The sequence below is a fragment of the Macaca thibetana genome, chromosome 3 (genome assembly GCF_024542745.1).
Source record: "Macaca thibetana thibetana isolate TM-01 chromosome 3, ASM2454274v1, whole genome shotgun sequence".
NCBI lineage: Eukaryota > Metazoa > Chordata > Mammalia > Primates > Cercopithecidae > Macaca > Macaca thibetana.
Window position 1 is genome coordinate 148,510,312 of NC_065580.1, and position 26,889 is coordinate 148,537,200.

Here is a 26,889-nt window from a genome sequence, read left to right on the forward strand (position 1 = left end):
CTATGTTGCCCAGGCTGATCTCAAACTCCTAGGCTGAAGTGATCCTCCCACCTGGGCTTCCCAAAGTGTTGGGATCACGTGTGTGGTGTGAGCTGCCACGTCCGGCCTATCAAACTTTTTGATGTTTGCCAGTCTGACAAGTGGAAAACGCTATGTCCCTGTTGTATTACTTCACATGGATTTAATTGTAAACGAAGCATGCTGACTGACCAGCTGATATTCTGTGTGTGTGTACCCCTTCACCATTTTTTCTATTGGTTGAATTCTCTAATTTTGGGGTCTGGACACTCCCACTGAGGGTCCAGTCCTGTGCCGTCCACTGGGCCAAAGGTGGCCACACTTACTCCCATCTACAGCCGCCTCCACCCCGCAAGGACAGCGTTGGTAGCTTCGACGGAGACCCTCTGGCTCACAAGGCCTAAAATATTTACTATTTGGAGCTTTCAAGAAAAAGTGTGCCAGTTCCCGTGTCTAATTGGTTTACAAGAGTTCTTAGTAAATTAAGGAAATAGCTCTTTGCTGCATATATTCTGTTTTGCATTTCATCTCTCTCTGTTCTCCCTCCTGGCCTCTGAATGAGCAAGTCAGAAGTAAAACTTAAAAGCAGAAGCTGCAGAACCCCTTGACACATTTGGTGCGTTTGGAAACACTTTGGTCTATGCTAACCTAGGGGTGGCATCATCCTTATTATTATATTGTGATGGAGTCTCGCTCTGTTACCCAGGCTGGAGTGCAGTGGTACAATCTTGGCTCACTGCAACCTCTGCCTCCCGGGTTCAAGTGATTCTCCTGCCTCAGCTTCCCAAGTAGCTGGGATAACAGGCGCCCGCCACCACGCCAGGCTAATTTTTGTACTTTTCGTAGAGACAGGGTTTTGCCACGTTGGCCAGGCTGGTCTCAAACTCCTGACCTCAGGTGATCCGCCTGCCTCGGCCTCCCAAAGTGCTGGGATTGCAGGTGTGAGCCACTGCGCCCCGCTAGGGGTGGTAATTTTATACCCATTTTACACGTGCAGCAGTTGAGGCTCAAAATCATCGTGTGGGCCAGGCACGGTGGCTCAAGCCTGTAATCCCAGCACTTTGGGAGGCCGAGACGGGCGGATCACGAGGTCAGGAGATCGAGACCATCCTGGCTAACACGGTGAAACCCCGTCTCTACTAAAAAATACAAAAAGCTAGCCGGGCGAGGTGGTGGGCGCCTGTAATCCCAGCTACTCGGGAGGCTGAGGCAGGAGAATGGCATAAACCCGGGAGGCGGAGCTTGCAGTGAGCTGAGATCCGGCCAGTGCACTCCAGCCTGGGCGACAGAGTGAGACTCCATCTCAAAAAAAAAAAAAAAAAAAAAAAAAAAAAAAAAAAAAAAAAAATCATCGTGTGACTTTGTTGGGGTCACAGAGAGTGCAGGTAGTGGAGCCGGAATGGACACCTTGTCTGCCAGGCTCTAAGTCTGTAGATCTCTCCAGAAAGCAGCTTTTCCTTTTTTTTTTTTTTTTTTTTGAGACGGTCTTACTCTGTTGCCCATGCTGGAGTGCAGTGGTGCAATTGCGGCTCCCTGCAGCCTCAGCTTCCTGAGCTCTAGCAGTCCTCCCACCTCAGTCTCCTGAGTAGCTGGAACCACAGGCGCATACCACCATACCTGGCTCATTTTTTAATTTTTTATAGAGATGGGGTCTTGCTATGTTGCCCAGGCTGGTCTCCAACTCCTGAGTTTGAAGCAATCCTCCTGCTTTGGCCTCCCAAAGTGCTGGAGTGCTGGGATTACAGGCGTGAGCCCTCGTGCCTGGCTTTTTTTTTTTTTTTTTTTTTTTTTTTTTCATCTTGCCTCTTAATGAATGAGGCCAGTCCCAGGGGGATGGCAGCGATCATAATCAGCACTATCCTGGCAGGTGTTGCCTTTGACACCACCAGGACCAAGGACATGGCACATGGCAGCCCCTACTCTGCTGCTGTCATACTTGGGGATAAAGACAGCAAATTCCTGAGTTGCAGAGAGGCAGGAAGGAAGATGACACGCTAGACACAGAAACCACACAGAGGAGGACGGAGCCCTGTTTGCGAGCATGGATACTGCACATGCCCCTTTCTGGCTCCCAGACTTGCAAGGAATAATGTCCACTGAGGAATGGCCCCGGCTGGGCCAGGAGGAACCCGGCACTTTGGAGGAACGAGTGTGCTTCGAGGAGCAGGAGAGGGGAAGAAGAAGTGACAGCCACACAGACGGGACTGGAAGGACTTTATCACCCTCTGGCTCTCAGCCACCAACACCTATTACACAAATGTGACAGCGACCATTATAATCTCCGAGCCCTTGAACAAATCACAACCCAAAAGGTTACCCTCCCGAAAATAATCACCCCATCAAAACCACTGACCCAGAGAGCGGCAGTCCCTCAAGGAGAGAGTACGGACAAGGCATGGGGCCTGCTCTTTGTATGGAGTGTGCGGTGCCCTGGCTGTGCTTTTCTTATGTGGCCTGCCACAGGAAGAGGCTGGCATCTGGAATCTGTGCCTTCTAATTCTTCTTCTTTTCTTTTCTTTTTTTTTTTTGAGACTGAGTCTCACTCCGTCACCCAGGCTGGAGTGCAGTGGTGCGATCTCAGCTCACGGCAACTCCAACTCCCTGGTTCAAGCAATACCCCTGCCTCAGCCTCCCGAATAGCTGGGATTACAGGCGCCCACCACCACGCTTGCGTAATTTTTTCTGTATTTTTAGTAGAGATGGGGTTTCACCATGTTGGCCAGACTGGTCTCGAACTCCTGACCGCAGGCAATCTGCCCACCTCGGCCTCCCAAAGTGCTGGGATTACAGGCGTGAGCCACCGCGCCCGGTTGCCTTCTAATTTTTCTTTAGCAGAAGAGCATGTTTAAGGCGCTTCCTCGAAGGTTGCCTTTTCCTTCTCTTTTTGTTTCTGTATTTCAATCAATCGATCAAAATATTTTCTTTCTTTCTTTCTTTTTTTTGTTTGAGGCAGGGTCTTGCTCTGTCGCCCAAGCTGGAGTGCAGTGGTGTGATATCGGCTCACTGCAACTTCTGCATCCCAGGCCCAAATGATCCTCCTGCCTCAGCCTCCCAAGTAAGGAGGGACCACTATGCCTGGCTAATTTTTTAGTATTTTTTTTTTTTTTGTAGAGACATGGTCTCACCATGTTGCCCAGGCTGGCTGGTCTGGAGCTCCTGGACTCAAGGGATCCACCCACCTTGGCCTCCCAAAGTGCTGGGATTACAGCCATGAGCCACCATGCCCAGCCAAACAAGATATTTATCAAGATATTTTCTAGACTGATTTGGGTACTGCAACCACCCAGAGTGAGAGTTTTTTTACAGGGTAGATTGATGGAGCATCAGCTTGGTCTGTGATTTCCTTGGGCCTCATAATTCCCCTGTAAGACTGAGATTGCAGACAAGGAATTGGAGGTTGCACCAGAAAAAAGTAAGGAGGTCCATCCAGCTGGTGTTTGCGGGGAGGCTGGTACTATAGCCCTGGGTCTGGACTCCAGAGTCCAGCCTCTGATCTGCTGCAGACCTTAGTCATCACGGCAAAGGTAATCCTATGTCATATGCCGTATTTTCTCATTTTATGCTTGGTGTAACTGACAACACTGAAAATAACCAGTATTGATATCCTGATTTCATTAGAGAAATGACTCTCGGAGAGCTTAGGTGATGGGAAGGCTGTCCAAGGTCACACAGCTAGCCAAGGTCACATGGCAAGCCAAGGTCACAGGGCTAGCACTGATCAGTAGTCATGCCACGAACCCATGCCTTCATGGGCTCCAACCCAAAAGATGGAATGCCTCTGGGAGCACGGCCTGCAAAGCAGAGAGTGTAGGGGCTGGGCAAGAGGAAATGGAAAGTGGTTTTTTGTTTTTTGTTTTTTTCTTTTTTTGGAGACAGAGTCTCACTCTGTTGCCCAGGCTAGAGTGCAGTGGGGCAATCTCGGCTCACTGCAACCTCTGCCTCCTAGGTTCCAGCGATTCCCCTGCTTCAGCTTCCCGAGTAGCTGGAATTACAGGTGCCCACCTCATTTTTGTATTTTTAGTAGAGACGGGGTTTCACCATGTTGCCCAGGCTGGTCTCAAACTCCTGACCTCAAGCGATCCTCCCACCTCTGCCTCCCAAAGTGCTGGGATTACAGGCGTGAGCCACCATGCCTAAAGGCAGTTTTAAAAATGGATTCAAGAGGCTCCATTTTTCACCACTTGACATGCCTTTTCATCATCACCATCTGAAAATCAGGACCCCATTTGGCCTTTCCTGCATGACATGCTATGAGGAGCTATGATCACAAGTGCATCTTCATCTCCATGGCCCCTGCCAGCCACCACCAAACCACAGTCACACAGCCCCTCAGTCCCAAGAAGCAAGTCTTTTATCGGAAGGGCCCAGAATCACTGCATAGGATAAAGAAGTCTAGACACTGCCCCTGGTTTTTTTTTTTTTTTTTTTTTTTTGATACATTGCCTTGCTTTGTAGCCCAAACTGGAGTGCAGTGGCACCATCTCAGCTCACTGCAACTTCCACATCCCAGTCTCAAATGATCCTCCTGCCTCAGCCTCCCAAGTAGCTGGGACTACAGATGCACACCACCATGTCTGGCTAATTTTTTGGTATTTTTTGTAAAGACAAGGTCTTGCCATGTTGCCCAGGCTGGTCTCGAATTTCTGGACTCCTAGAACCTGGACCCCCTCCTGTGACCCTGCCACCCCTTTCCTAGTACAGTGTCCACAGGGGGCTGTCCTGTCCCATCTCCCAACTCTGCACCCCCTTTCGGGGGGACTGCCCTTCCTCCCTGAGATTTTCAGCACCATCTCAGCCTGGAACCTTCCAGGGATCCCTGGACCTTCTGAGTCCTACCATCTCCCAAGTTCACTCCCTGCTTCCCTCCCCACTCCTCCTAATTCTTTTCCATCTCATGTGCGTCTCAGCCACACTCTGACCACGGCATACACAGACTGTGTGATGAACCTACTCAGGTTGGAGCACTGCTTCTCACATCCCTCCTGCGTCCCCTGTGCCACCAAGTACAAAGCCACCCACACACGCCCACTGATGGATTCAAACAAGCGTCGTCATCTTTAGAAGACTTAGGTTTAGAAGTCTTTTTTTTGAGACAGCGTCTTGCTCTGTCGCCCAGGCTGGAGTGCAGTGGTGCGATCTCAGCTCTCTGCAACCTCCGCCTCCCCAGTTCAAAGCGATTCTCCTGCCTCAGCCTCCTAAGTAGCTGGGACTACAGGCATGCACCACCACGTCAGGCTAATTTTTTGTGTGTATTTTTAGTAGAGATCGTGTTTCACCACTTTGGCCAGGCTGGTCTCGAACTCCTGACCTCAGGTGATCCACCCGCCTTGGCCTCCCAAAGTGCTGGGATTACAGGCGTGAGCCACTGCGCCCGGCCAGAAGTCATTTTTAAAAATCACATAAAGGATGAGCAGATATACGAAATATGGTCTATCTGCACGACAGAATATTATTCATCCTGAAAAAGGAAGGAGATTCGGTCACAGGTGACAACACAGATGAACCTTGAGGACATGAGGCTCAGAGAAATAAGCCAGGCACGGGAAGGACACAGGTTGTATGAGCCCCCTTATACGGGGTCCGGAAAATCATCAGATTTCTAGAGACAGAATGGAGAAGGGTGACTGCCAGGGACTGAGGAGGGAGCCAGGAAGATGTTCTTTAATGGGGGACACAGTTTCAGTTTGGGAAGAGCTGGACGGTGGTGACCACTGCAAGACAATGCGAATGGGCTTAACGCCAGTCCACTGTGCGCTTCAAAGCGGTTCAGTGAGCTACTTTTATGTCATGTGTATTTCACCACGATTTTTAAAAAAATCACATCAAGGACCATTCATGCATTAACTGAAGACTGCTGGGGCCAGGGGAGCCACGGCCTGCCTATCTGATACCCAGGCAAGTAACATCTACACGGGTCCAAGCAGTCCCTGGCCTTGGCTATGCTTCAGAGTCCCGGTCACTGTTACTCTCCTCAGGGCAGCCCCGGCCGGAGGCAGGAGTATCATCTCTTTACAGATGCCTCGCTGGGGAAAGAACGGGAGATTCCGCGAAAGCACAGAAATGGACACTTAACGGATTCCTGTCCTCATATTAAGCACAAAAACGTACACTGACGGAGAAATTCCTGTCCTCATATTAATTCCTGGCTCCTGGGATTTCTGGCACGTATTATGCACAGGCTGAGCACTTAATAAACGTGGAATGAACGATCGACTGTTTCTCTCCCCTTTCTGGCAGGTTGGTAACCTTATACCTTCAAGACGAGTCATAAACGTCAGGAGAAACATTTTTGAACTACAAATCAAAGGCTTTGAGAGCAGGCGGGACAGACAGAGGTCAGTTTGGTCCAAGACGGAGTTTGTGTGGGCAGCCCTGAAGCTCACAGCTGAGACCACTGTCCATGAACCTGGGTCCCCGTGACAGCCTCCAGCGGTGCTCAGAGCCCCCGAGGGACAGAAACACCCTCTCTGCCCCTATCTTGAGGGGGCTCAGCAGAAGGCCTGGTGGCCCCATCGGGCCTGGAGCGGCCTCCTGGGGGTGGGTGGCTTTCAGGCCTGAGGCCGCTGGGGACTGGTCCGGGTTTCAGTGGGGAACCTGGGCCCCCTCCTGTGCCCCCACCACTCCCTTTCTAGTAGAGTCCCTGCGGGAGGCTGTCCTCTCCCATCTCCCAGCTCCATACCCTCTTTTGGTGGGGCTGCCCTTCCTCCCTGAGCCAGGCCCCACCTTCCCAGGAGCCTCTGAGTCAGGCTGGGCTGTGGTCTGCAAACTTCCGGGCCCTTCAGGTGTCAGAAAAGTTTCTCTTCCTCCCTCTGGGCAGGTGCACCAAGGGGCTGCAGCCTCCTGACCCCCGATTTTTTCCTGTCCAGTAGGAGGAGGTGGGGGTTTTGCTGGGCAGAGATACTCAGAGACGCTCAGAGAGACACGGGGGAGAGGTACACGAGGTGGAAAGTGAGGGAGAAAAAGGGTTGGAAGGGAAAAGGAGATAAGAGTGAGAGAGAGAAGTGGGGCAGGGGGACAGAGATGGAAGGATACCCCCATCATCGCGGGGCCAGCAGGAGCCACTCCCATCCCCCCCACGCCCCACTACCATCTCATCTCACTAATGCCCCCCATCTCCTCCCCATGTCCTCCTCTCTTTCCCCAGCTCCCCGCCTCGTGCTCCCCCTCCACCAGCTCCCCCATCCCGGCTGCGCCTACCTGGGTCGCTCATGCTCCGCCAGCTGCGCGGGGCGCCTCCTCCACGCAGGCCTCCGGCTTCCTCCAGGCGACCGGGCCCTCCGTCCCCGCGGGCCCGGACCCGTCCTCCGAGGGGCGCCGCCCGCCCAGGGGCTGCAGGGCCAGGAGGGGGCTGCGGGCGGCGCGGGCAGGAGTCCGAAGGCCAGAGGAGGCAGGAGAGAAAAAAGGAGAGAAAGTATGTCATAGGCTAGGAGGGGCGGGGGAGGGAAATGCAAAACCCGACAGGAAATGAGACTAAAAAATGCGAAAGGTTAGAAAAAGATAAGGAAGAGAGGGAGGGGGCGGAGTCGGTGCTTCGGGAGGAGGGCGGTAAGGAGGTGGGGGTGGGAGTGGGGACAGGGCCTGGGGTGGGGGTGCTTGGGGACAGATCAGGGAGCCGGGGATGGGGAGACCAAGGCGAGTCTCGGGGTCCAGGCCACCTGCATCAGTCGGGGTGAGGCTGGACCAGCCTGGTTGTCAGTCCTCACCCAGCTGTGACCCCAGGCAGAGTCCAGGTGGGGCCTTGGAAGGGGCTATCCCCTTTCTAGGTTCTTCAGGCCTTTGGCTCCCCAGGTCTAGCCGAATTTCTCAAGAAATTCCAGAGCCTGTCACTGCAATGTGTGTGTGCGCGGGAGAACGGGGTGTCCCACATAAAATCCTGCAGCCTCCTACACCCCAAGCCTCTTTCCTCCCTCAGCCCCTGTTCTGGAAGCTTCCTGGGCATGCTGGCTGGTCAGCACCCCTGCAAAGGCCTTCCTCACCCCAAAAGCTTTGGGGTCCAAGATATCCATCATCAGCTTGCACCCTCAACGTTCTGGTGAACTATGCTTGTGAGAGAAATTGTGATTTGGATGTCATCATTTTACTTTATTTTTATTTTTTGAGACGGAGTCTCGCTGTGTCACCCAGGCTGGAATGCAGTGGTGTGATCTCAGCTCACTGCAAGCTCCACCTCCTGGGTTCAAGCAATTCTCCCACCTCAGCCTCCCAAGTAGCTGGGACTACAGGCGTGCGCCACCAAACCTATCTAATGTTTGTATTTTTAGTAGAAATGGGGTTTCAACATGATGGCCTGGCTGGCCTCGAACTCCTGACCTCAAGTGATCTGCCCACCTCAGCCTCCCAAAGTGCTGGGACTACAGGTGTGAGCCACCGTGTCCGGCTGGATGTCAGCATTTTGATAATTTACTCCAAATGGCCAGCGTCGTGGGTGGGATGGTCCCAAGGGTTTACAGGGATTGTGGACTCAAAAATCTGGATGAAAGAAAATGTGATACACACAAACACACACACACACACACACACACACACACACACACACACACATACACGCACCATGGAATACTACTCAGCCATGAAAAAGAACGAAATAAAGTCTTTTGCAGTAACTTGCACTTGGATGGAACTGGAGGCCATTATCTAAAGTGAAGTAACTCAGGAGTGGAAAACCAAATACTCCATGTTCTTACTTAAAAGCGAGAGCTAAGCTATGGGTAGGCAAAGGCAGGCAGAGTGGGATCATGGACATTGGAGACTCGGAAGGGGGAAGAATGGGAGGGGGTAGGGGGTGGCAAATCACCTGCTGGGTACAATGTACACTGTACGACGTGTACTATTCCAGGGACAGGAACACTAAAAGCCCAGACTTCACCACTACACACTTCATCCACGTAACCCAAAATCGCATGTACCCCTAAAGCTATTGAAATAAAAATCTGGATGAACCGTGCCTACCCAGAAAACCTTAGTTTCTATTTTCTTGCTGCAATTGACCGATGCCTCCCGCGCCGCCCCCCCCCGCCTGTTTCCCCAGCTTCTGCACCTCTCATTCTACTCTGCCTCAGTTTACCACTCTCCTCTCATCTCTCTCCCTCTCTTTTGATCCCCTCATTACGGCTAGAGAATGTAGGCTTCTGTTTCATGTTTTAAGCGTTCTGAGAAAAGTTCCTCGAGGTGCTAGAAGGAAAGGCCTTCAGTAAATTAAACTTTCAGCAAGACGATAAATAAAAAATGGGATTTTGGTCCAAGCACGGAAGAATCTGAAATACCAGTGAGGAATGTGTTTGCACTGATGTGCATGTGCTAGGGATGAAGGAAGACACCGGTTTGCTTCCTGTAAAGCATGCAGAAATGCAAGCAAGGGCTGTAAAGAAAGTTTCTAAAATGAACACCAAGACCCACAGCCTTCTAGGCCTTCGTCCCTAAGGACACATCTCACTGCCTACCCAGCACCGGGGAAGCTGCTTATACTCTATGAAAACTCTAAATCAGGCAGTGGCATTTATTTATTTATTTATTTATTTATTTATTTATTTATTTATTATGGAGTCTTGCTCTGTTGCCCAGGCTGGAGTGCAGTGGCACGATCTCGGCTCACGGCAACCTCCACCTCCCAGGGTTCAAGCGATTGTCCTGCCTCAGTCTCCTGAGTAGCTGGGACTACAGGCATGCACCACCACGCCTGGCTAAGTTTTGTATTTTTAGTAGAGACGGGGTTTTACCAGGTTGGTCAGGCTGGTCTTGAACTCCTGACCTTGTGATCCGCCCGCCTCGACCTCCCAAAGTGTTGGGATTACAGGCTTGAGCCAATGCACCTGGCCAGCATTTTATTTTACTTTATTTTATTTTACTTTATTTTATTATTTTTGAGACAGGGTCTCGCTCTGCCGCCCAGGTTGGAGTACAGTGACTTGATCACAGCTCACTGCAGCTTTGATCTCCTGGGCTCAAGCCATCCTGCTGCCTTGGCCTCTCTAGAAGCTGGGACTACAAGTACACGCCACCACGCCTGGCTAATTTTTTAATCTTTTGTAGAGATGAGGTCTCACTATGTTGCCCAGGCTGGTCTTGAACTCCTGACCTCAAGCGATCCTCTTGCTTGAGCCTCCTAAAGTGTCAGGATTACAGACGTGAGCCACGGCATCTGGCCTGTCATTTTAAAGAAGAGCTCAGATTTCCCTCCTGCAAGATATGAAATGAGGGCAATACCTTAAAACAGCGAAACATGTCTCTAGAGATATGTATAAAGTCAAGTCCACAAATGCTGCAAAGTCTGATGAATTTTTGCAGCAACTTGGATGGAACTGGAGGCCATTAGCCTAAATGCGAGTGTAACCCACACTCACACTTCATTCTATCAAAACATGGAACTTCATCTGTGCCCCAGAAACCCCCTTGTGTCTCATTCCTATCACTCTCCCACCAAGCGTAGCCACATTCCTGCCTCTGACAGCATCGGTCAGTTTGCCTGTTTGTGAACTGTATGTAAACAGCAGCATGCGTGGGTTCTTTTCACAGCCTGGACCCTTTCACTCAGTGTTATGTTTCTGAGTTTTATAGACGGGACTGCATGTGGGTCTAGTTCCGTAAGACAAGCCTCTGTCTCCCCCAACATCTTATTAAAAATTTTAAATGTTCAGAAAAGTTAGAAGAATCATCTAATGAATTTCCATAGAATCCCCATATACCCCACCACTTGATTCTACAACTAGCATTTTGCTCTATTGGCTTTATCACAGATCTATCTGTCTATCTCGCCATCAGTCCTCCTGTCTCTTTTTTTTTTTTTTGAGATGGAGTCTCGCTCTGTCCCCCAAGCTGGAGTACAGTGGCGCGATCTCAGCTCACTGCAAGCTCCGCCTCCCAGATTCACGTGATTCTCCTGCCTCAGCCTCCCGAGTAGCTGGGACTACAGATGCCTGACACCATTCCTGGCTAATTTTTTGCATTTTTAATAGAGACGAGGTTTCACCGTGTTAGTAGGATGGTCTCGATCTCCTGATCTCGTGATCCATCCGCCTCAGCCTCCCAACCTCCTGTCTTTTTTTTGGGGGTGTGTTTCAAAGTAAGTTGCAGACATCATCAGTATATGTCACTGTTAAACACTCCATCTTGCATATCATTCACTAGAGAGGTTTGTTTAGGTGAAATTTACAAACAGATTTTAACCATACGATGCAATGAAGCTGGGCACAGTGGCAGGTGCTTGTAGTCTCAGCTACTCCAGAGGCTGAAGCAGGAGAATTACTTGAGCCCAAGAGTTCGAGGCTGCAGTGAGCTGTGATTGCACCACTGCACTCCAGCCTGGGTGACAGAGCGAAACCCCATCTCAAATAAATACGTACATACATAAATAAATGATTTAAAAACTATATGATGTAATGAGTTTTGACAAATGTACATATTATGTAAGCCACGTCCTTATGAGGACATAGAACAGTGTGGTCCAGTGTGACGGCCACTAGTCACATTTGACTGTTGAGCACTTTGACAGGAGGCTGGTGAGATTAGGAAGCAAAGTTTTAATTCTCTTCTATTATTATTATTATTATTTGAGAAGGAGTCTTACTCTGTAGCCCAGGCTGGAGTGCAGTGGTGTGATCTCGGCTCAATGCAACCTCCACCTCCTGAGTTCAAGCAATTCTCCTGCCTCTGCCTCCTGAGTGGCTGGGTTTACAGGCGCCCGCCACCACATCCAGCTAATTTTTGTATTTTTAGTAGAGACGGGGTTTCACCATGATGGCCAGGCTGGTCTCGAACTCCTGACCTCCAGTGATCTGCCCGCCTCGGCTTCCCAAAGTGCTGGGATTGCAGGCATGAGCCACTGCGCCTGGCCAATTTTAATTATTTTTCATCTAAATCCAAAAACTAACACTTGATTCTGTTATTGAAAAGCTTTTAAGTACGTCTGGAGCCATTTGAACATGTTCATCTACTTTTTCAACTGTAAAGTTAATGAAATCTAAATACAGGTCAAGTATCTCCGAGGAAAATATGGTGTCTGCATTGATGTTCTGTGAGTGTAACAGAAACCAGATTTTGAAGACTTCGTGTGTAAAAAAGAATACAAAACGTCTCGTTAATAATGTTTATATTGACTGCATGCTGAAATAATATTTTTGATAAGTTGGGTTAAATAAAATATATTAGTAACATGCATTTCCTTGGTTTCTTTTTGGTATTGCCAGTAGGAAATTTTAAATTACACATTTTATTTCTATTGGGTGGTGCTGTATTATATAGAACATTACCATCACCCCCACTGAGTTCCTCATGCCTAGATACACCATTTTGTATCTTGATTCCTCTGTGATCCCAGAGAGAAGTGGATTCCAAAGTCTTTGAATCATAGACACAAAGATGGCAACAATCTGCTGAGTACAGTGGCTCAGGCCTATGATCTCAGCACTTTGTGAGGCCAAGGCGGGCAGGTCACTTGAGGTCAGGTGTTCAAGACCAGCTTGGGCAACATAGGGAGACCCTGACTCTACCACAAATCCAAAAAAAATTAGCTGGACATGCTGGCGGGTGCCTATAGTCCCAGCTACTCAGGAGGCTGAGGTGGGAGGACTCCTTGAGCCCAGGAGGTTGGGGCTGCAGTGAACCATGATCGTACCCACTGCACTCCAGCCTGAGTGACGGAGTGAGACCCTGTCTCTAAAAAAGTAATAGTGAACTAAACACAAAATTTACCTGCCAAGAACAGTGGGGGATAGGTTATAAAAAGGTGCCTGGAAAGAATGCAGATAACAGGTGAGAAGCGTTTCTGGAAGGCAGGAGGCAGTGGACAGAAAACCCCGGCCCAGAGCCTGCAGCAGGGAGTTGGCAGCAAAGCTGAGAGTGGCTCTCCTACTGTAGAATCCCTCAAATCTGTCAAGATTGAACTGAAGGCAGGCTCAGAGGAAGGGCAGACACAGAGTGACTGATGGGAGCATCATCGGTAGGACTGTTAGGGCAGGTACAGTCATCCCACTTCCCTCCCACAACCCCCCACGGTGCCACTTCAGCTTCTCCCACAGGCCGAAGCCAGAGAGAGCTTTCCAGTGAAAACTCTGGCTTGATGGGTACGGATATGCAGTTAAACAGAAGGTACAAGTTCTAATGCTGGGCAGCAGAGTAGGGTGATTGCAGCTAGCAACAATGTATTGTATATCTCAAATTAGCTAGAAGAGAAAATCTGAATTATTCCCAACACAGAGAAATGATGAACACTCAAGGTGATGGATGCCTCAAATACCCTGACCTGATCATTCCACATTCTATGCATGTAACAAAAGGCTGAGCACAGTGGCTCATGCCTATAATCCCAGCATTTTGGGAGGCCAAGGTGGGAGGATTGCTCAAGCCCAGGAGTTTGAGCCCAGCCGGGGCAGCAAGCAAGACCCCATCTCTACAGAAAATTTAAAAAGCTAGCTGGATGTGGTGGCATGTGCCTGTGGTTCCAGCTACTCAGGAGGCTGAGGTGGGAGGATCGCTTGAGCCCAGGAGTTCAAGGCCAGGCTGGGCAGCATAACAAGACCCCATCTCTAGAAAAAATAAAAAAAGTTAGCTGGGTGTGGTGGCACACACCTGTGGCTCCTGCTTCTCAGAAGGTTGATGGGGGTGATCGCTTGAGCCCAGAAAGTTGAGGCTGCAGTGAGTCATGATCACATCATTGCACTCCAGCCTAGGCAACAAGAATGAGATCCTGTCTCAAAAAAAAAAAAAAAAAAATCACACATACACCCTAAATATATAAAATATTATGAATCAATTTTTGAAAAGCTGCTCAGAGGGGTAAGTGCTCTTAGAATGGGGGCATGGGCCCAAAAGCCCTTCCTCATGTGATAACAGAGGGGTAGCCGGGGTAGCCTCTCCCTGCCTGGGTTCCCAAAAGCAGGGCTTCTGGAACCATCTGCAGCGAAAGACACCCCCACTCCCACCTGCCTTTAAAAAAAAAATTCTAATCTGTTACGGGCTGATACTTTTGTGAAATATAATAAAAATTAATTGCTAGAAAATAGAATTTTTAAAAAGATACTAAGACACAAGCTGGGCGGTCACGCTTCGTTATTGTGTCAATGTCAAAAGTGCTATAAAAGTTTCCAAATGCTTCGTCTCCATTTCTGCTCTTATCTCGCCGCGGACCAGTGCACTGAAGGACGCGGGTCCCCAGGCCAGATTTCTCAGAGCATAGCCCCGAGTCAAGGCTGCCCGTTGACACAGCACTCCTGCTCCCGATACCCCAGCTGGCCTCTCCTCCATACAGAGGTTGGAAAAGGCAAAGGAAACTCCACACGAGTCAACACGGACCTTCCCAAACATGGACAGAGATCAGCAGCTTGAAAGGGTGGGCCTTAGATGAACAAATTGGACAATCATCTCCCAAGGGCAGGAAGGGAACAAACAATGATGAGAAGGGAATGAAGCATAATGATCCAAAAAGATCCTCTAATGAGAACCCGCAGAGAGATTCAAGCAGAGATCACATCCATCAAATAAGAACAAATGACTATGAAACAGGCTGCCTGAATAAAGGAACAGATTGTGGAAATTAAAAATAGGGTTGTCCAAATAATAAAATAAAATTTAAAATACAATAGAAGGGCTGGAAGAAGATGTCTATGAAGTCTATCCCCTGGGCTGGAAAATAAGAACAAAATAAAACCCGAAAAGAAAGAAAAAGTTTGAGAGAAAAGTTGAGACATAAGTGATGAATTTAGAAAGACCAATGTCTACTTAGTAAGAGTTCCGGCAGGAAGAGAGAAGGTGGAGGGAGGAATTAATCATCAGATAACGATAATATTTGTCAGAGCTGAAGAATGACATGATTCTTCATGAGGAGAGAGGCCACAGAGGGCCAAGTAGGATGAATGAAAAAGATCTGTACCTGCATATAGCCTCATGAAATTTCAGGAAAGAAAAAAAAAAAAAAAGATGGATAATGAGAAGTCTCTAAAATCTTTGAGAGAGAAAAATCATGCACACTGATGCCAAGTTCCCAGTGGGATTCAGAATTCTCATCAGCAACATTAGCTGCTAGCAGACAAGGAAGTCATGCATCAGTGTTCTCAGGGACATTTACTTTAAACTTAGAGTTCTGTATTCAACTAAATTATCAATTAAGTGTGAGAGCAAAATAAACACATTCCTCAACATGCAGAGAACTTTGGAAATTTACTTCCCAAGCATTCCTCAAGAAAAAAGTTCCTTGAGAATGGATGACAATAAAATGAAAAAGAAATCTAGGGGCCAAGTGCGGTGGCTCATACCTATAATCCCAGCACTTTGGGAGGCTGAGGCAAGAGGATCGATTGCTTGAGGCCAGGAGTTCGAGAGCAGCCTGGGAAACATAGCAAGATCCCATCTCTTAAAAACAAACACAAAAACAAAAACAAACCTAAAAGTTGGCTGTGTATACATCTATGGTCCTAGCTACTCATGAGGCTGAGGTGTGAGGATTCCTTGAGCCCTGGAGTTGGAGGCTGCCATGAGCCATGATTGAACTACTGCATTCCAGCCTGAACAACAGAGCCAAGTCTCAAAAAAAAAATCTAGGAAAAAGGATCTCAGAAAGACTGAAATAAATAAGTGAAAATAATTCTTTTAAATATAAATAAATAAGACAATTTTAAAAAATAGTAATTGTGCAAGAGACCTACAAAAATGTCAGTATACAAGGAGACTTCAAAAAATTCATTGAGAAATGAAATTAAAAGATAAAAATAAAAAATATAAATGCTATTTCCCAACATAAGCTCCATGAAGGTCAACACTTTGGAAAATTATGATACCAGCCATTGAGTTCATGCCTAAAGAACTGAGGGTCCTTGGAATTTCATCATGTCAATGCAATCTTTTTTGCATTATTAACTGAAGGAGAATGAGTGCCCTTTATAGATTTTTTTAAGCTTAGGAAACAAAGAGAAGTCAGAAGGAGTCAAATCAGGACTGTATGGTAGATGCCTGAGGATTTCCCACTGAAACTCTCACAAAATCACCCTTCTTTGATGAGAGGAATGAGCAGGAGCATTGTCATGGAGGAGAAGGACTGTCTGATGAAGTTTTCCCTAGTGTATTTCTGCTAAAGCTCTGGCTTTCTCAAAATACTCTCACAATAAGCAGATATTATTGTACTTTGGCCATCCAGAAATAGAACAAGTAACATGCCTTGAGCATCCCCTAAAACTCTTGCCATGGCCTTTGGTCTTAACTGGTTCACTCTTGCTTTGCTTTGACTAGACTCCTTCTACCTCTTGGTAGCCCTTACTTTGATTGTGCTTTATCTTCAGGATGGTACCAGTGAAGCCATGTTTCATTTCTTGTTACAATTCTTTGAAGACAAGCTTCAGGATCTTGATCCCACTTGTTTAAAATTTCCCCCGAAAGCTCTGCTGTTTTCTGTAGCTGATGTGGGTGCAATGGTTTTGGCACCCATTGAGTGGAAAGTTTGATCAATTTTAATTTTTCAGCCAGAATGGGTGTGAGCTGAACCAGGTGAGATGTCTGTGGTGTTGGCCCTTGTTTCTGCTGTTAATCATCAGTCCTCTTCAATTAGGGTGTGGACAAGATGAGTTTTTTTCTCACGACTTGATGTGGGGGCTTCATCTTCAACATTGTCTTGTCCCTTCTTAAAATGAGCTGTCCATTTCTAAACTGCTTTCTTTGGGGGCACTGTCCCCATAAACTTTTTACAAAGCATCAATGATTTCACCATTTTCCCACTCAAGTTTCACCATAATTTTGATGTTGCTTCTTGCTTCAATTTTAGCAGAATTCATGTTACTCCAATAGGGACTTTTCATAAACTGATTCCTTAGCCTTCTTAGTGCAGCAAACTGGATCCTATTCAGACATGTTATAACCAGTTCACATGCATTCATTTTGGTGCAAATAAATAAATAAATAAATAAATCCATGCATAGCGTTTTCAAAATATACATTTTCCATGAACTTTTTGAAATCCCTTCCAATATCTGAGCTTTCAATAAAAACCCTGGCTAGCTAGTAGAAAGATCCTAGCTGCTAAAACAACTGAAAAGAATTGTTGAAGTACTGGCTGGGACTGATTTTTAAGCCAGATCCTTCTGGAAGTCTTATTTGATCAAAAATGGTCATTTCTAAGGAGCTCAACTAGGAAGAGGGTGAGCAGGGGCTACATGGGTGTGCTTAATTTTCAGTGTGTGCCTGTCTATTCTGGCAAATGTCTATGCCACAACAGTGCAATTCTTTCATAATAAAAATAAAATCATTTCTATAAGAAGCATGTGCATGTGCATATGTGCATGCGTGCATGCATGTGTTCGTGCATGTGTCTGTGCATGTGTGTGTGTGCATATGTGTGTGTGCATTTGTGTGCGTGCATGCGTGTGCGTGCATGTGTGTGTGCATGTGTGTGTGCATTTGTGTGCGTGCATATGTGTGTACGTGCATGTGTGTGTGTGCACTGCTGAATAATAAATACCAGGGCAGAGCAGATCAGTTCTCTTACCTCCCCATATTCAAGCAGTCAAGTGATCGTAGCATGGATCTGTGGTGTGGTCACAGGTCACATACTCAAACCCTTCTTGTGTTTAGAGAAAACCCCTCTTTTATCTGGAAAACATCTCGTCTTTCTTCTGGGCCCCTCCTCCCTGATAGTAGGAAAAGTAAAACTTTTAGCTCTCTCTGGCTTAAAATCCAGTAATTGATTAGTCCTTTTAGACGGTGCTCAGTCTTTCTGGATTTACATGTTGAGTCTCTCTTGCAGCTGTGCCCTCCCTCAGCTTCCCCCCCTCGGATGCTTTCTGAGTGTGCAGGAGAGTGGCTCATAGGGTCTGGAGGGTCCCAGAGGAAGTTTTGGGGTCCCAAGCCTCTGTCCTCTGGTTCTTGGGTCTCTAAGACAATGCCTCTTCCTTGCCTGATTGTGCTGGCCCTGCTGGAATTCATGCTGATTTCCAGCTTAGGTATAACTCACGGTCTGCTTTCTCCTAGCTCGGCTGAGTGTCTGCCATATTGCTATGCAGCCTGGAAGTCCACCTGCCGCCTCTGCGAAGGGGTCATGTCGCAGCATCTCAGTTCACCGTCACTGCACCCGGAACTTAAAAGCAGCTTGGGAAAGCCCGTGTTTCAGGCCTCTCTGCAGGACACGGAGTGGCACTCGGTTTTTGCAAGGGCAGCCCAAGACGCAGGTCTGGCCCTGCTCCACTATCCCCTCTCTGTCTGCTCTGTGCACCCTCTGGGAGGAGGCAGTACACCCACCTCTCCCCCTGGGGAAGCTGAGAAAGCAAAGTGGTATCTGCCCCTAGTGCATGCATCTATGTGTGGACAGACATGTGCACGCTCTTTTTCCATCTGAACACAGACAACTGGACTAGCCCCTGAGAGGGGGATTCTCGTGTGAGTGGTTAATTGAGGGGTGCTCTCAGGAGCAGGAAAGTGAGAGGAGGGGAAGAGCAGAGAGGGACAGCTGGACGGGGAGGTGATGCCAGCTGGTGTTGAGCCTTGACCCCTTCTCCCGGGAGCTCTGGAGCATGAATTGCCTGTTAGGCTGATGGGCTTCAGCGTCCGTCAGTCACTGGCTGTGGGCTGCCTGGAGGTGGTGTGTGTAACATGTCTTCTCTCAAAACGGGATCATTTTGAGCTGAGATCATCTTAGAAACAGGAAGGACAGAGGCTGGGAGTGGTGGCTCACGCCTGTAATCCCAGCACTTTGGGAGGCCAAGGCAGGTGGATCACGGGGTCAGGAGATCGAGACCATCCTGGCTAACACGGTGAAACCCCATATCTACTAAAAATACAAAAAAATTAGCTGGGCGTGGTGGCGGGCGCCTGTAGTCCCAGCTACTCGGGAGGCTGAGGCAGGAGAATGGCGTGAACCTGGGAGGTGGAGATTGCAGTGAGCCGAGATTGCGCCACTGCACTCCACACTCCAGCTTGGGCGACAGAGCAGGACTCCGTCTCAAACAAAACAAAACAAAACAAAACAAAAAACAGTGAGGGCAGCAGCAGGGGTCCGTGCTGCAGCTGCAGGATCAGACGCGGTTCGTTAAATCAGTTCAATTTTTGAAACTGTCAGCTTGGCTTGCTTCACTGTCCTTTCCTCACTACTGTCCCCCATACGCCTCCATATGTCTCCCAATGTTCTCCATCTTCCGTGGTTCTTCCCCCTACAAACTTTAGCCATTTACAGTAGCTTAAGAGTTGTCTGCATTTCCCCACACAAGAGATTAAAAAAAACGGGGAGAACAGAGAGGCTGAGGCCGTACCTTGGTCTCAACGCTGTGTTAGGAGCCATTGCTGGATTGTGTGGAGAGTGAAATGGAATGAGAGAGGGAACCCAGGGGAGGATGTGGTTCTGTCTCTTAAATGACCCCTCCTTTGCTAGGGCAGTCCCCCTTCCTTCCCTCCCCTCTAGTCAGCAATCTCAGCCAGTGGCAGCTGCCTTTAACTCCAGGAAAATCATTCCTTATCAGTGAAATAGTCACACGCTTGGGACGGCAAGAAAGCATTTCACAAACGATTGATCTGAGAATTAATATATTGCTTTTTTTCCCAGATGCCACACCTCACTGCCGTGGTATATATCAATATCCCCCAAAATGGCATCAAGAGCAAAACAGAACCTTACAGGCCTTTAATTATGTTTTACGTACTTTATACTTCTACGTGGTTATTGCTCTCTCTGCCTCTGCAAGCTCATGCCTCTTAATTTCAGCTTGTTTCCACGCCATCTCCCTATGCAGAGATGATTCCAGAAAGGCATCAGTGTGTCTACATTACCCCACACCGATAAAAAAATAACCCACTGAGAGGTCCATTTACTTTCCTGTCTGCTGAACACCTTCAACGACCCCTGACGTGTTGGTTGTTTTTTTTTTTTTTTTTTAAATATTCTTGCAGAAAGCACGGCTCGTATCCAGGAGGAAAATACTTTCCATCTGTAGGCTGGTAATACACATTCAACAGTTTTCAATTGCTTGAGCTATGAAATATGATGATAGCCATCTATATATCTCATGGGGAAAAAGGAGACCTTGGAATTCACTCCACCACGGTGCTGGGATGGAGGCATTTCTGCACCAAATGTGCAAAACGATTGTACGCTCATGAGAATACCACGACTAAAATGAAGTCAGGGCTTTCTGATCTAAGCCTTGAGGACAGCTCCAGGTGGTCCCCTAGAGGCTCTGTTTTCTGCACGAGGCAGATAGATGTTGGAGAAATGTGGCAACATCCGATTCACCGCTCACGGCTGGGTACTGTCTGGTTTTCCTTTCCAAGGGGAGAGATGACAGTCCCTGAAACTTGACCACCATTTTCTTTCCCAGTTAATCAACATTAGGGTAATTGGCACGCTACATCCATTTACAGTGTGGCATATGTGCTTGCGGCTCTCTATAAATAATGAAAAAATCACAGTAATGACCAGAAATGTGTGTGAGACGTCACGGCGAGCGTGTAATGGATGCTTTGTTTGTCTTCAGGGACTGTATTACCAGCATGTAACTGATTAGGCTTTAAAACGCTCTAGGTTACCTGAGGCCTGGAAGGTGCTCCATCACCTCTGAGTCTGTTCTCCTCTGCCGAGAATTTAACAGTGGTCTAATATTTGCTTTTGGTTCCCCCTGTTTAAAGATGGAAAATATTTAGCCCTGCTCATCCATCACCACGCCTGCCGGTTGCTTTCTCCCCTCCCTTTGCTTTTAGAGGAAGAAACTGGAAACACTCCAGCCGTATAAACAGCTTTGAGTTATGTCTGTTTTTCAGCACACAATGTTTGAGTACGCAAGTCAGGGCTCATTAAAAACACGAATGTTGCAGCTTATAGAACTGGCCACTTTAAACACAGTCGTCCACACACCAGCGGTTCTCAAACTGTTTTATAGTAGTCTGGGTTTTTTTTATGAGGTATCTCTCAGTATCGACGTGCATAACACACTCCAGCGTATTTCCCTAAGGTTCTGCTGGGCACAGCAGTACTCACACAATCACTCCAGCCAAGGAAGAAGTAAACATCCCGTGATTAAACTGAAAACCAACTGTCACTTTATCAATGTGGACACCAAGGTGGGACAGTTACGATGCAACTATTTAGAAGAATTTCATGAACCTCTGAGCTCACACACACTTACACTTTTTAACTTTAGCCTTAGCATATTTTGCATCCTGTAAAATCAAATGCATTGTTAGCTGCTTGGACCCAAACCATGCATAGCATGTTTGAAAATCGACGTGTTTCTGACCTTTGATTTTCTCAATCAAAGAATTGTGTCTATTTGAAATGTTTCTGCTAAAATGGCTGAGTTCAGAGTGTAAGAACACAGAGAGAAATGGCAGGGCTTCGAGGAAAGGATTAGCCGAGGGAGGAAAACAGGAGGAAGAGAAACTTTGCAAGGTCAGACAGGGAGCGCTGGAGAAAGAAAAGAATGATTAGAAGTGAGAGGAATGGCCAGGCATGGTGGCTCACGCCTGTAATCCCAGCACTTTGGGAGGCCGAGGCAGGCAGATCACTTGAGGCCAGGAGTTCGAGACCAGCCTGGCCAATATGGTAAAACCCCGTCTCTACTAAAAATACAAAAAAATTTATCCAGGTGTGGTGGCACACACCTGTAATTCCAGCTACTCAGGAGGCTGACATATGAGAATCACTTGAGCCCAGGAAGTGGAGGTTGCAGTGAGCCAACATGATGCCACTGTACTCCAGCCTGGGTGACAGAGCGAGACTCCATCTCCAAATAAATAAATAGAAAAGAAGTGAGAGGTAGAACAAATCGCTCTGATCAGAGAGAAGCCAATGCTGGGGACATCAATAAGGTTCAATAATATTCAGCACGAAATACAAGAGGCAAATACACTGAATAAATAGGCAAACCACTGTGGAGGTGGAAGGATTTCATTTGGCAAACAGTCCAAGACCCCCATTCTGTGCACTGCCAATGGGCGGAGCTGGGGGGACGCACGGAGCAAAATTAAACCAAAATAAAACAAGAGCAGCCAAACACACCCTCTCTCCCTCTCTCTCTTCACACACACACACACACACACACACACACACACACACACACATCCCATTGGTTTTCAGCACCAGTTTTTGTATCAGGGGATGCTGAGATAAAATTACTGTGTGGAAATGGCCCATACAATTTTAAAGCACTTGACAAGATAAATGAAAGATATCGATATTTTATTAATAACTGTGAAGATCTCTGGGCCCGCACACATGACTGTGGATACAGCTAGTTCCTTTAAAGTGTAGTGTTCTACTCCTTCATGACCTGGCCTGTCCTGGTAACACCACTACATATTTGAGCCCCAGAACAAAGCATTCTGAACAACTTCCTTTGTATTTCAAAATTATATTTAGTAATAATTATATCATAATCTGTAGCAATCATTATTTTAATCTGTTCTATGGCTTTAAAACAATGATCGGTTACAAAAAGAATGGATTTTTCAATTTGATTTTATTTAATTAATTCATTTAGAGACAGAGTCTTGCTCTGTTACCCAGGCTAGAGTGCAGTGGTGTGATCATGGCTCACTGCAGCCTCAACCTCCTGGGCTCAAGCAATCCTCCTGCCTTAGCCTTTGGAGTTGCTAGTACTACAGGGGAATGGCACCATGCCCAGCTAATTTTTTTGTTTTTATGGAGCCGAGGTCTCGCAATCTTGCCTAGGCTGGTCTTGAACTCCTGAGCTCAAGCAATCCTCTTGCTTCTGTCTCCCAAAGCGCTGGGATTACAGGCATGTGCCACTGTACCCAGCTGATTTTTCAGTTTTAAAGGTGTTATGCAAATTCAGGAAAAGATTCTGGGTAAATACTGAAATTTGTACCCACCCAACAAAAATATTGCAATTTGGGATTCACTGCCTGTTTCAGTGTTTTAAAAGTTAAACATGAACTACAAGTGATCACAAAAACGGCAGCAATTAAGTAACTCAAACTCTGTTTTGTTGTCCTTTTCATTGTTCTTATTCTGATTTATTTGGAATCTACCTTTTAAATGCAGGAACCTGTAGAACCACAGGGGTTACAGATAAAAATTACGTGAATCTCTGAGCGTGCTCACACTTAGGCTTTTCAACTTTAGACTTAGAATATTTTGCACCCTGTTATCTAATTTTAGAACATTTTCTTCATCCCCCAAACAAACCTCATACCCATCAGCAGTCATTCTCCGTTCTCCACCTCCTCTTCCCACATCTCCTCCATCACCCCTCTCTACTTCTCACCAATGATCACTCTTCTCTTTATTTCTATGGAGTCACCTGTTCTGGGAATTTTCTATAAACAGAATCATACAATAGCCAGACTTCTGAGTCTGGCTTCTTTCCCTTAGTGTAATGTTTTCAGAGTTCACCCACGTGGTAGCAGGTATCAGTATTTCTTTCCTTTTGTTGCCAAAAATGATCTGTTTCTAGAAATAGATGACAACTTGTTTATCTGTTTATCAGCGGATGAACTTATATTGTTTCTACTTGTTGGCTGTTGTGAATAACACTACAAACACCCATGTGCAGGCTTTGTGTTGACAGATGTTTTCGTTTCTCTCAGGTAGATACCTAAGAGTGGAATTGCTAGGTCATATGGTAACTGCGTGTTTAATGTTCTCAGGAGCTGCTAAACCGTTTTCCAAAGCAGCTGCACCATTTTATATCCACTCCCACAGTGCCCAGGCATTCTAATTTCCCCAACACTTTTCTTTATAGTAGTCATTTAAATGATGTAAGGTGGTATCTCATTGTGGTTTTGACTTGCATTTGTCTAATGACTAATGATGTTAAGAACCTTTTATGTGTTTACCAGTCATTTGTATACCTTCTTTAGAGAAACGTCTGTTCAAATCCTTTGCCCATTTAAAAAATGGGGTTGTCTTTTTATTATTGAGTTAGAAGAGTTCTTTATATATGCTGGCTACAAGTCCCACATCAGATTTGTGATTTGCATGTGTTTTCCCCCACTCTGTGGGCTTTTTCACTTTCTAGATGGTATCGTTTGTAACACAGAAATTTTAATTTGTTTTAATCGCTTGTGCATTGGGTGAAATAGCTAAGAAATCACTGGTGAACCCAATGTCACAAATATTTATTCCCATGGTTTCTTCTGAAACTTTTACAGTTTTAACCTTTACATTTAGGTCTATGATCCACTTTCTTTTTTTTTTCTTTTTTGAGACAAAGTCTCACTCTGTGGCTCAGGCTGGAGTGCAGTGGTGTGATCTCAGCTCACTGCAATCTCTACCTCCCGAGGTCAAGCGATTCTCCCACCTCAGCCTCCTGAGTTGCTGGAATTATAGGTGCCCATGACCATGGCCAGCTAATGGAGTTTCACCATGTTGGCCAGGCTGGTCTTGAATTCCTGACCTCAAGTGATCCACCTGCCTCAGCCTTCCAAAGTGCTGGGATTACAGGCGTGAGCCACTTCACCTGGCCACTATCATCCACTTTGATGGAATATTTATGTATGGTGTGAGGTAGAGATCCAAATTCATTCTTTTGCATGTAGATATCCATGAGTCCATCATCCATCCATTATCATCCATTACCATAATTGAAACGATTCTTTGCTCATTGAAGTGTCTTGACACGCTTGTCAAAAATCCATTATTTTTGGAATGTCGGTTTTATTCAATTTTGTCTATGTCTATCTTTATGCTAGTAGCACACTATCTTGATTACTGTCATTTCGTATTAAGTTTTGAAATTAGGAGGTGTGAGTCCTTCAACTTTGTTCTTCATTTTCAAGACTGTCTTGAATATTCTGGGGTCCTTGAATTTCCATATGAATTTTAGGATAAGCTTGTTCAACTTCTGCAAAGAAAAAAAAAACAGCTGGGATTTTTATAGGAAATTGTGTTGAACCCGTAAATCAGCTTGAGGAGTATGAACATGGGCTGTCTTCCTATTTATTTAGATTATCTTTAATTGCTTTCAACAATGTGTTGTAGTTTTCAGTGTACAAGTCTTATACTTCTTAGTTATTCCTAAGTATCGTATTCTTTTTAATGCTATTGTACATGAATTGTTTTCTTTATTTTTGAATGGTTTATTGTTATCATCTAGAAACACAATTGATTTTTGCATATTGATTTTGTATTCTTCAACTTTACAGGACTCATATTTAGCTTCAATAGTTTTAGCGGGTTCCTTGAGATTTTCTACAAACTCATGTCATCTGAGGATAAGGATCGTTTTACTTCTTCTTTTCCAATCCAGAAGTCTTTCATTTCTTTTTCTTTCCTAACTGCCCTGGCTAGAGGCTCCAGCAGTGGCCAGAGTGGACAACCTTGTCTTGTTGCCATGGGAACTCACTCTTGGGGAGCAACTGAGTTGGGGGGATGTTGGGGGCTGATGGTAGGACCAGGAGTTCTTGAAATTAACTCCCAGGTAGTATACAATACATATTAAAGCTCGAGTAGTAAAAACTGCGCTAATCCAGAGTGCACATAGCTATTATTAAAACCCAACAGTCGCCACAGCAATTGTTTAGAACTGAGACCAAACAAAGGCTTTTTTCTTTTTCGATGAGGAATACTTGATCACGGGCATTGTGCAGAATTGCTGGTGAGTGGTGATGATAGAAACAGTCTGACTCTTCATTGGTTTTATTGTAAATTTTAAATTCTCCACAGGCAACGGACCCTTTTCTGCAGGAGCTTGGAGTAGGTGGCTCCCTGTGTGGTCCACCCTTGGGGTGCCAGTGACCACCCCACTTTTCTGACACCCTCTGAAGCCTACTTGGACACAAACCTTTCTCTGATGTGCACACCAGTTCAGTCATGAGCATGACGTGGGTCTTACCCCTTCCCGCCTCCCTTCTGACACTGTGCACACATGCTTCAGAGTGGAATTGAGATGGCCTGGGCCCCGTTGATTGGCACTCTCTGCTCTATCCCAGCACTGCTCTTTGGGGCCCATGTGCAGACAGCCCAGGATGGCAATCACAGGGCTGCAGTGTTTCAGTCCAAAAACCTTTAGGCAGAGCAAACACAGGCTAGAAGGACCCAGTCTGAGTCACTTAGTTCCACTGTGAGTGCATCGTGGGATCTGGGGCCCATGGTGCAGCTCTTTCAGTTTCTCTTCTGTGAAATGAGGACAGTGGTGCAGTCTCAACCTGTTGCCACCGCCCCGCCTCCTCCCCTTTCTCCTCCACCTCCTTCCCTGCCCACCTCAGAGTGGAAAGTTTTGTTAAGGTGGCTGTATTATTGAGCCTTTGGGAGGAGTGAGGTGTCAGGAATGAAAAGGGGGAGAAACAGCCTGCTTACATCATTCCTACCCCCTAGGGGCTCACATTCTTCTTCTCTTCTTCTTCTTCTTCCTCCTCCTCTTTCTTCTGCTTCTCCTCCTCCTCCTCTTCCTCCTTCTTCTTCTCCTTCTTCTTCTCCTCCTTTTTCTCCTCCTCCTCCTCCTTCTCCTCCTCCTCCTTCTTCTTCTCCTCCTCCTCCTCCTTCTCCTCCTCCTCCTCCTTCTTCTCCTCCTCCTCCTCCTTCTCCTTCTCCTTCTCCTTCTTCTCTTCTTCTTCTCCTCCTCCTCCTCCTTCTTCTTCTCCTCCTCCTCCTTCTTCTTCCTTCTCCTTCTCCTCCTTCTCCTTCTCCTTTTTCTTCTTTTTTTATTTTTTTACTTTTTTAGAGGCAGGCTCTTGCTCTGCTGCCTAGGCTGGAGTGCAGGGGTGTGATCCTAGCTTACTGTAGCCTTGAACTCCTGGGCTCAAGCAATCCTCCTGCCTCAGCCTCCTGAGCAGCAGGACTACAGGTGCGCGCCATCACACCCAGATAACTTTTTAATTTTTATTTTTGTGGAGATGAGGTCTTGCTACATTGCCCAAGCTGGTTTCAAACTCCTGGGCTCAGGCAATCCTCCTGCCACGGACTTCCAAAGTGCTGGGATTACAGGCATGAGCCACTGCGCCTGGCTGGGG

The 26,889-nt window shown here is 46.8% G+C and overlaps 1 protein-coding gene across 2 annotated transcripts in view; it reads right to left on the reverse strand.

The window, feature by feature from the left end:
• Positions 1-7,431, reverse strand: part of CARD11 (caspase recruitment domain family member 11) — a 140,098-nt gene extending 132,667 nt beyond the window's left edge. For both annotated transcript variants that reach the window (XM_050785657.1, XM_050785654.1), the window contains exon 1: positions 7,216-7,431. The gene's annotated coding sequence lies outside the window, so the exon portion shown is untranslated. The remainder of the gene's footprint in view (positions 1-7,215) is intronic.
• Positions 7,432-26,889: the final 19,458 nt, after the last annotated feature.